Genomic DNA, 8,573 nt, shown 5'->3' with positions numbered 1-8,573 from the left:
CATTAGCAAGTGCGGCTGATCCTATGTGCGTGATGTGCATGGGTTGTCCATTACCAACGTATACAGGGGGATAATTGGTGATCGGGGTAACCGACGAGAGCATACCTGGGTCTGAGGTAATGTGAGAAGAAGCCCTGAATCCGTGATCCACCCGTTGGTGGAGTTTTGCAGCGTCAGGTTGTGGAGAGCCCCCATGAGCGCCACCTAATCCACTCCATCCGGGGCCGGCGTGGTGTGGTGCTGCGGCGACGGCGGAGGTGCAGCCAGTAGGGCCGGGTATGGTACCGAACCATATGAACCCCCCCCCCTCTTAGCCCATCGGTACGTATGGCACACCGCCGTACTGGAGCGGCGCGTTGGTCGTGTAGGCCTGAGCTGGGCACGGCCCGAGGATCCCCTGCGGACGAGGCGTAGGCGGTAGCGAGACGAGGTACACGTACACATGCCCAGTCCAGGGCGGCGGCGAGTTGGCGGCGCCTTGATAGCCGTCGTTGTTGGTGTAGCGGCGCCGCTTGTTGTTCCCCTAGTTTGGCAAAGGAGTACCAGGCTTGGGGCCGCCCTGCCCGAGCACAAGAGGCCTGGCTTGCCCGCCAGAGGAGGAGGCAGGGGCAGGTGGGTGCTTCTGGACGGCGAGGGCGGTGTGGGAGACGTCGGAGGGGGAGAAGTCAGTGTCGATCTCGTCCTGGAGGAGCATACCAACTGCAACATCAAAGGGAATGGGAGTTTGAGATTTCTCGATGATTTTTGCAGTCATCTCATGACGGTCCTTGTTGACGCCGCAAAGGAGCTGAACAACGAGTTCATCATCATCCAGCACCTTTCCGGCGTTCCTCAGCCCGTCCGCGATGGCCTTAAGGCGCGCGCAGAAAGAGGAGACCGGTGCGTCACCTTGCTTGACGGCGAAGAGCTCCGCCGTGAGCTGGAAGCGCCGAGAGCGCCTATTGTTGACGAACAAGGACTCGATGGAGGACCACAGCTCGGCCGCCGTGGCTTCTCTGTTGAGGATGAAGCCGGCAAGCTCCGTGACCATGGAGCCGTAGAACCAGCGCTTGCCGGCTTTGTTGACGATGTTCACGCCACATCGCCGGCGCGGTTGGTGAAGTCCGGCGCGATCCAAGCCGCCACATCGTACTGGTCAATGACCTCGAGCATGAGGCCACGCCAAGTCGAGTAGTTGGCCCCTTCCATATCGAGGCGGACGCCGAGGTTGATGTGGGCACTCTCAACGCGCATCGCGTGGATATAGGCCGCAGAAGGGAAGCCGGCGACTGACGGCGCGGTCTGGAGAGGGAGAGGCGTGTGTACCACGGGGGAGTGAGGAGGAGGTGGAGGAGGAGGCTGCGGGATGGAGCCCAGAGGTTGGGAGGAGGGCGCCGGAGGTGTAGCCGCCACAGCGGCGGCGGCGGCCTCGGCGTCCATGGCGGAAGCAGGGGAAGGATCTAATCTGATACCATGATAAAAGATAGACTAGGGATTGCAATGCATCACATACTCGTATTCATCCACAGTGGGTTAATATATAATAGAGTACATGAGAGAGAGGGAGAGAGATACACACGCACGTAAACAGACTAACAATCGATCTTAGATCGATCGGAAGATAAGAGTGCGGCTAGCAGCCTTGCATGCGTCATGCAAGGGCGATGGGTGCATGGAGCATACGACCAGCTCTGATCGGTAACACCAAGTCCAACAGTAGACCAAAGCATAGTCTAACACCAACGGGCGTGGACCAGGGAGGCCGAGAGCAGCCGCTGAAGCGCAGGAGCAGCGGTAGACAAAATCGAGCGGGACGGCAGGCGTGGTGAGCTTGGCAAGCGCGCGCACACGCAGTAAGTTTCAGGCCCGGCCATGGTAGGTAGCAGACGGCGGCCTACGTCGACTAAAACGATGGGGAAAGGGGGAAAATCAACGCTGCTCACCGGGGGATGGTCGATGGCGATTTCGAACGGGACCAGGGTGAACGAGGTGGCGTGAATCGAAGGCCACGACGATGACGACAGAGGTGGGAGGAGGTGAGGATGGCAACGATGGAGTGAGGCTCCGGACGAATAGATCCCCGTAGTCGATGCAGACGATGATGACACATCTCCTGGGCAAACTCCCGAGCGTCGGGGAGGTCAGTGGCCACGGCTATGGCAGGGCCATGGTGATGACTACGTCGGGCATACGCGGGGGAAGAATAAAGTGAGCGTGGGAGAGGGGCGAGAGCGGGGAGGGGAGGCGATCTATGGTTCGGGGAACATCAGGCGACAACTCTATAAGCGGGGGCAGGGGCGGATGGCCGCCACGGACGACCATCGTCGGCAGATGGCCGCCACGGCATCCATGCCTCCTGTAGCGAGAGGTGGGAGGCAAGTTGGGGTTAGCCTGGTCCGTTTTGCTAGATGGGCTAAGGGGCCAAGTAGATTAGGTTTCTTTTCTTTTTACTAGTACTTTCCATTTACTTTACCGTTTATTTATTTAGCTACTGTTTTGTACTACCTTTTTGCATCAAAATACTTTTGTTAAATGTAAAATCTTGCCATATAATAACTATGCATTATTTTGCACTACCACAACAAGTTTGCATTCAAAATAATTTATTAAGTTTGAGTTTATATTAAAATGGGATAAAAAGGTGTTGTTGGTCTACTGTTTAATATCCAGGGGCAATTTTATATTTTAAAAAATGTTAATTCTTGCATGACAAATTGTTAGTAAATATTTGCAACCAACCGACATTTTGTTTTACCATTTGAAGAAATAATAATTTGACTTTATTTTAAATTTGAATTTGAATCGGGTTTGGATCAAAGCGAGGTTTAACAAATTAACTGTGATGACATGGCAACAATAGGAGGGGATTACTGTAGCTTAATTACGCGGTTATCACAAACATCAAAAACCTTTGGAAAGTAGCATCATACAAGATAAATAGACAAATGAATCTCATCTGGGAAACTACAGAAGCGAAAGGCAAATATTAAGCCTTCGTTACTGTTGAATGTCCTTGCAACTTTAGGCTAGTGGGAATGGATAATTACCCACCCAACCTTCGTCCTCTTCGGGAAGACTTTAGTATTGTACTGTGGGTGTTGAATGAATACCTTCCTCGCCTCTTGACCATGCAGGTGGTTTGAGAGGTAATCATCGGTGAACTACTTTGAAAAGTACTAAAAACGAAGATATCCATAAATCGCTGTTGTAAATTTTGAAATGGCACAAGGGGTAAAAACAAAGGTAAAAGAGTTAGTACCATCCTATAGTTGACTGATGTCTTCTTCATTGTGCAAACGAAGTTGCTATTATTCATCGCAAGTATCTTTATCCTAACAATCTTTCTGAGTTTCTTGACTTGACTGATATTCATGGACATCTCATTTCCCCATATGCAAAATGGGTCAAACAGTGGGTCTAAGCCTCTGACAGCAGGACCTACATGTGCAAGACCAAATTGTAAGAAATCTAAATGTTAGAATGATTCCTGCAACTGCACAATAATGTGCTATTAGCGAAAGGACCATGCATGAGCAAACCTCGATGGTAAACCGCAGTGACTCACATTGTTTCCCTGCAACACATATAAGGAAGATCTTGATAAGGTTAACTGAGAGCTGCCATACTATCAGTGGAATATGTATTGAGTACAACAAAATTCGATTTATTTCTCACATGCATAACAATACAAAATTGTACCCACAACAAATGAAAATCAAATTGCAGAATTGAATCAAACAGTTAACTAGACAGCAGACCAAATGAACCAAAACAGTTAACTGAGCACGACATTGCAGAATAGAACATATACTAGAAGATAAGACATTTAACAAAACCAAGAATGCTTGAGAACAGTACTACAAAATGTAGCAATTGTTGTACCAAACTGTTAACTAAACAATACATTTCAGAACATCAGATTGCATATTAACATTACAGAGGACAAATCTCTAGAAGGCACCGGCGGTGGCCTCGAGAAAACAGCACGAACTTTATTTTAAAGTGGACAACCGCATGGCGGTGTCGACGGTGGCCTCGAAGACGAGGTGCTCCTCCAAGATCTGGCGGTCGGCACGTATGTCAGCCATAGCGACCTCGTCCGAGCGTGCGGCCGCGGTTTGCTTCTCCGCTGTCAGATGCTACTGAGCTCCGCGTTATACTACGTCCAAAATGGCTGTGAGCGGCGCTTAGTTGGAGGATGGGGCCAGTGATTTGGGCGGAAGGTGTCGCACCGTCGGTCGGGGCATGTGGGACCGGGAAGGAGGAGGATGGTGTGGGTGGGGTGTGAATTGCCTGAGCATATGGATGAGGCCGCGCGGCAAGAAGAAGGGTCATCGGCAAGGAGGTGGCACTGCAAGAAGAAGGGTCGCTAGTGAGAAGGTGGCGCTGCCACTAAGCAACAGTGAAGGTTTGAACTTGGAAAGCAAGGAGGAACAATGGAAATGTGGCTTGTGGTGGGTGGGGACGGGGAGATAGATATTTCCGCGGTGGCAGAAAAATTTCGCTCAGTGCCGCGAGAAGCTAGCGCGCAAGTGTGGTACAAGCGCGGGCGGTGGACTGTAGACGACGAAGCTTCCTGCGTAAGCCAGACTAGACAGTGCACCAATATATTTTTTATCGCATCCCACACGATTCTTGCTAGTAAACTGTTTGTGGTATATCTGATTTTTTTCATTTTGTTTTGGAAGACAAAATGGTGTTACGGAGGGAAAGAATGGTGTTTCAATTGCTAGAACATTTATCTACAATGAACATGCAACTATATGAGTGCCGTGTCAAAATTTGGAATTATTCCAGGTTCGTTTGGCATTTTTATGCATTAATTGAGTTTCTAGGCATTTAATGTGCATAATTCAAATTTGAACTACAAGCACATGTTCCAGTGCACCAAAGTTTGTTGAAAAATCACATGTGTGTCTTGGGTGAATTTATAGGTCCCATGCAAGGATGGGAATGAAATTCAAACTTTTGGGCGTCGTGGCTCGGCCGGACACATTGAGAAACTTGGTTTTTAAATTCCTGTAAATTCCAAACTCACATGAAAATCATGAAACTTGGCATGGTGTCATTTTATGGCACCAACATGTTGTGGTAAAAAAACTGGCCGAATTGGGACAAGTTTTGGTATAAGCTTCTTGCAAATTGGAGCTTCTCTCAAGAAGGCGTGTGGTTTCGAGGGGGAATGTGTCATCTTTGTGTGCGAAATGACATACGCTTCCCCCCTCCCTTGATTTTTTTACAGAGCAAACATAGAACTATATGAGTGTCATGATAAAATTTGGAATTATTCCGGGTTCGTTTGACCCTTTTTATGCATTAATTGAGTTTCTTGGCATTTAATGTGAATAATTCAAATTTGAACTAAAAGTACATGCTCCAGTGCACCAAGGTTGGTTGAAAAATCACATGTGTATCCTTGGGTGAATTTCTATGTTCCATGCAAGAAATGAGAATGAAATTCAAACATCTGGGCGTTGTGGCTCGACCAGTAACATTGAGAAATTTGGTTTTTAAATTCATGTAGATTCAATACTCGCCTGAAAATCATGAAACTTGGAATGGTGTCATTTCATGGCACCAACATGCTGTGGTAAAAAAATTGGCCGAATTGGGACAATTTTTGGTATAAGCTTCTTGCAAACCGGAGCTTCTCTCAAGAAGACTCGTGGTTCCGGGAGGGAACGTGTCACCTTTATGTGCGAAACGATATACGCTGCCTCCGCCCCTTCATTTTTACCGAGGCAACATAGAACTATATGAGTGTCGTTGAAATTTGGAATCATTCTGTGTTTGTTTTGCCTTTTTTTATACATTAATTGAGTTTTTGGTCATTAATGTGCATAATTAAAATTTAAACTACAAGCACATGCTCCAGTGCACCAAACTTGGTTGAAAAATCACATGTGTGTCCTTGGGTGAATTTGTAGGTCCCATGCAAGAAATGAGAATGAAATTCAAATATTTAGGTGTTGTGGCCTACCCGAAAATATTGAGAAACTTGGTTTTTTAATTCCTGTAAATCCAAAACACGCAAGAAAATTATGAATCTTGGCATGGTGTCATGACATGGCAACATGTCATGGTAATTTTTTTGGCCGAATTGGAACAAGCTTTGGTATAAGCTTCTTGCAAACCGAAACTTCTCTCAAGAAGGCTCGTGGTTCCGAGAGGGAACGTGTCACCTCCGTGTGCGAAACGACATACACTGCCTTCTCCTGCCTTGGTTTTTTTACACAGGCAGCTTAGACTAATAGTAATTTCGTCCTAAATTTTGGAATTATTCCGGGTTCGTTTGGCCTTTTCTATACATTAATTGAGTTTCCACGCATTTAATGCACATAATTCAAATTTGAACTACAAGCACATGCTCCAGTGCGCCAAAGTTAGTTGAAAAATCTTATGTGTACTTGGGCGAATTTCTAGGTCCCATGCAAAAATGGGAATGGAATTCAAACATCTAAGCGTGTTGGCTCGGCTGGAAACATCGAGAAATTTGGTTTTAAAATTCCCGTAAATCCAAAACTCGCCTAGAAATCATGAAACTTGGCATGGTGTCATGACATGGAACCAACATGTTGTGGTAAATTTTTTGTTCGATTTGCGAAGGCGCACACAATAACAATCAACAAAGTCATTTTGAAACAAGTGTTGTCACGTTACAATCGGAAACACAAGTATTATTGAAATCGTGGGCGTTCTACTTACCATTTACGTGCCGCCGCGCGTCCTCCCTTTTTATTGGCTAGGAGGTGTCATGCGGGGTAGCTATTTGAGTACGGGAGGCATGCGATCAGACCCCTGTGCGTGCCTATCAGGAGGAGAGCCCTTTGATCTCCATCCGCCGCCCACCTCTCTCCCAACGTCTCCATTAATGGCGCCCGAGCCCCTGTTTAATGGTGTGGCTATGTCTCACTCGACTAAGATCAGACGGCTTGTATAGCATCGACTTCGACTTATAACAAGACTGACAAATATAAGGACGATGACAGTGGATAATAATTGTCTTACATATTTAAGAAGATAATTAAAAAAAAGCCACATCCGGCAACTCTCGAAATACACAAGGGCAAAGAAAAAGGAAGACGCGGATAATGATCTGGCTCGCTGATCTCTACTTTCTTGATGCGTTGTTGTAGGCCGCGGAGACTACTTCTCGCGGGGAGCGGCGATGAGCTCATTCGTGTCCTCAATATGTTGCTTGAGAGCATCCACGGATTTCTCCACCAGCCTTTGGCGCTCGATGCAGAGCATGGCATCCATAAGTTTCTTGACAATGACGCCCATCCTCTTCAACAAGGCAGTGGTCTCCTCATGCTGCTTCATTGTTTCGGCTATCTTCGCCCTCAGCAGGTCGCGCTCGGTGCGGAGCTTCGCCTTGTCCTCCCCTAGTCTCCCGATGACGTTGGTAACATTTTCAAACGAGGCATTCATCTCGTCTTGCAGCTTCATCCAGTTGGAGATCCGACCCATCAGGTCAACAAGCATAGCGCGCATGCGCCTGTGAGAGTCCTCGCCGGCCCGCGAGACATTTTCGCAGGCGGCCGCGGCGCGGAGAACATCTTTGTTGCATTCGCGGCGCGGTGGGACATCTCTGTTGCTTCCACGGCGCGACCGGACCAGTCTGCTGCATCGTCGACGCGGCGGGACCTCTGTGCTGCTTCAGCAGCGTGGCAGGACCTCTTTGCTGCTAAGGCGGCGTGGCAGGACATGTCGGCTGCTTTCACAGCAAGGCAGGACATCTCTCGTGCTTCCGCTTCCATGCTCGCCTCTCTCTGGTAGTAATCTCTCGACTCAGAACTCATGCGGGCCATGGCAGACACAAGGGGACAACGTTGAAAGACTTGTTTGTTTTTGTGGATGAGGAGTTGAGGAGGAATGTGCAGTCATCTTGGAGTAGGTAGTATTTATAACCGAATACTAATATGATCCTAAGTGAGGAACCGTTTAGGTTTTGATCGGTGTGAACATGTTTGCAATTAAATATAGCGTGGTAGTAATTTGGAATGTGATGGGATGCAGGCTCAAAATTTATTGACGGTTCTATAATTTCTAAGTGCGATACTATTCTCGGATGGCGTAACGTGGGCACGCGTTCTCGGCCGCGTATGTGGCGTTTGCATCATAGGGTGCATCACAATAGGCGATGTCAGCACACGTCTTGTTCCATCAACCGTGCGCTCGTTATTACCATCGCGCACGCTTTTTTAATTAGAATGTGTGTCCGTCTAGCGCACACACATTGATCTGTCTAACTGATTCTGTTTGTTGTGGCTAAACGCAAACCGTTCATTCGTGTGAAGTGTATGCCGTCAATCGCAGACACCTTGATCTAGCTGACCGTTTTTGTTGTGTTGCCTAATCAAAAACAGTTAATCCGTCTAAAGTGTATGGCGTTAATCGCAGACACCTTGATCTGGCTGACCATTTTTGTTGTGTTGCCTAATCACAAATAGTTAATCCGAGTGAATTGTATGTTGTATATTGCACACACACTTTGATCTGGCTGCCCGTTTCTGTTCTTCTGCCTCATCGCAAACAGTTCATTGAACTGAACCGTATGCCCCGCATCGCACACACAACTAAAATCTGAACCG

The sequence above is a fragment of the Triticum dicoccoides genome, chromosome 2B (assembly GCF_002162155.2).
Source record: "Triticum dicoccoides isolate Atlit2015 ecotype Zavitan chromosome 2B, WEW_v2.0, whole genome shotgun sequence".
Taxonomy (NCBI): domain Eukaryota; kingdom Viridiplantae; phylum Streptophyta; class Magnoliopsida; order Poales; family Poaceae; genus Triticum; species Triticum dicoccoides.
The sequence above is the reverse complement of the archived record's forward strand: the minus strand, read 5'-3'. Positions refer to the sequence as shown.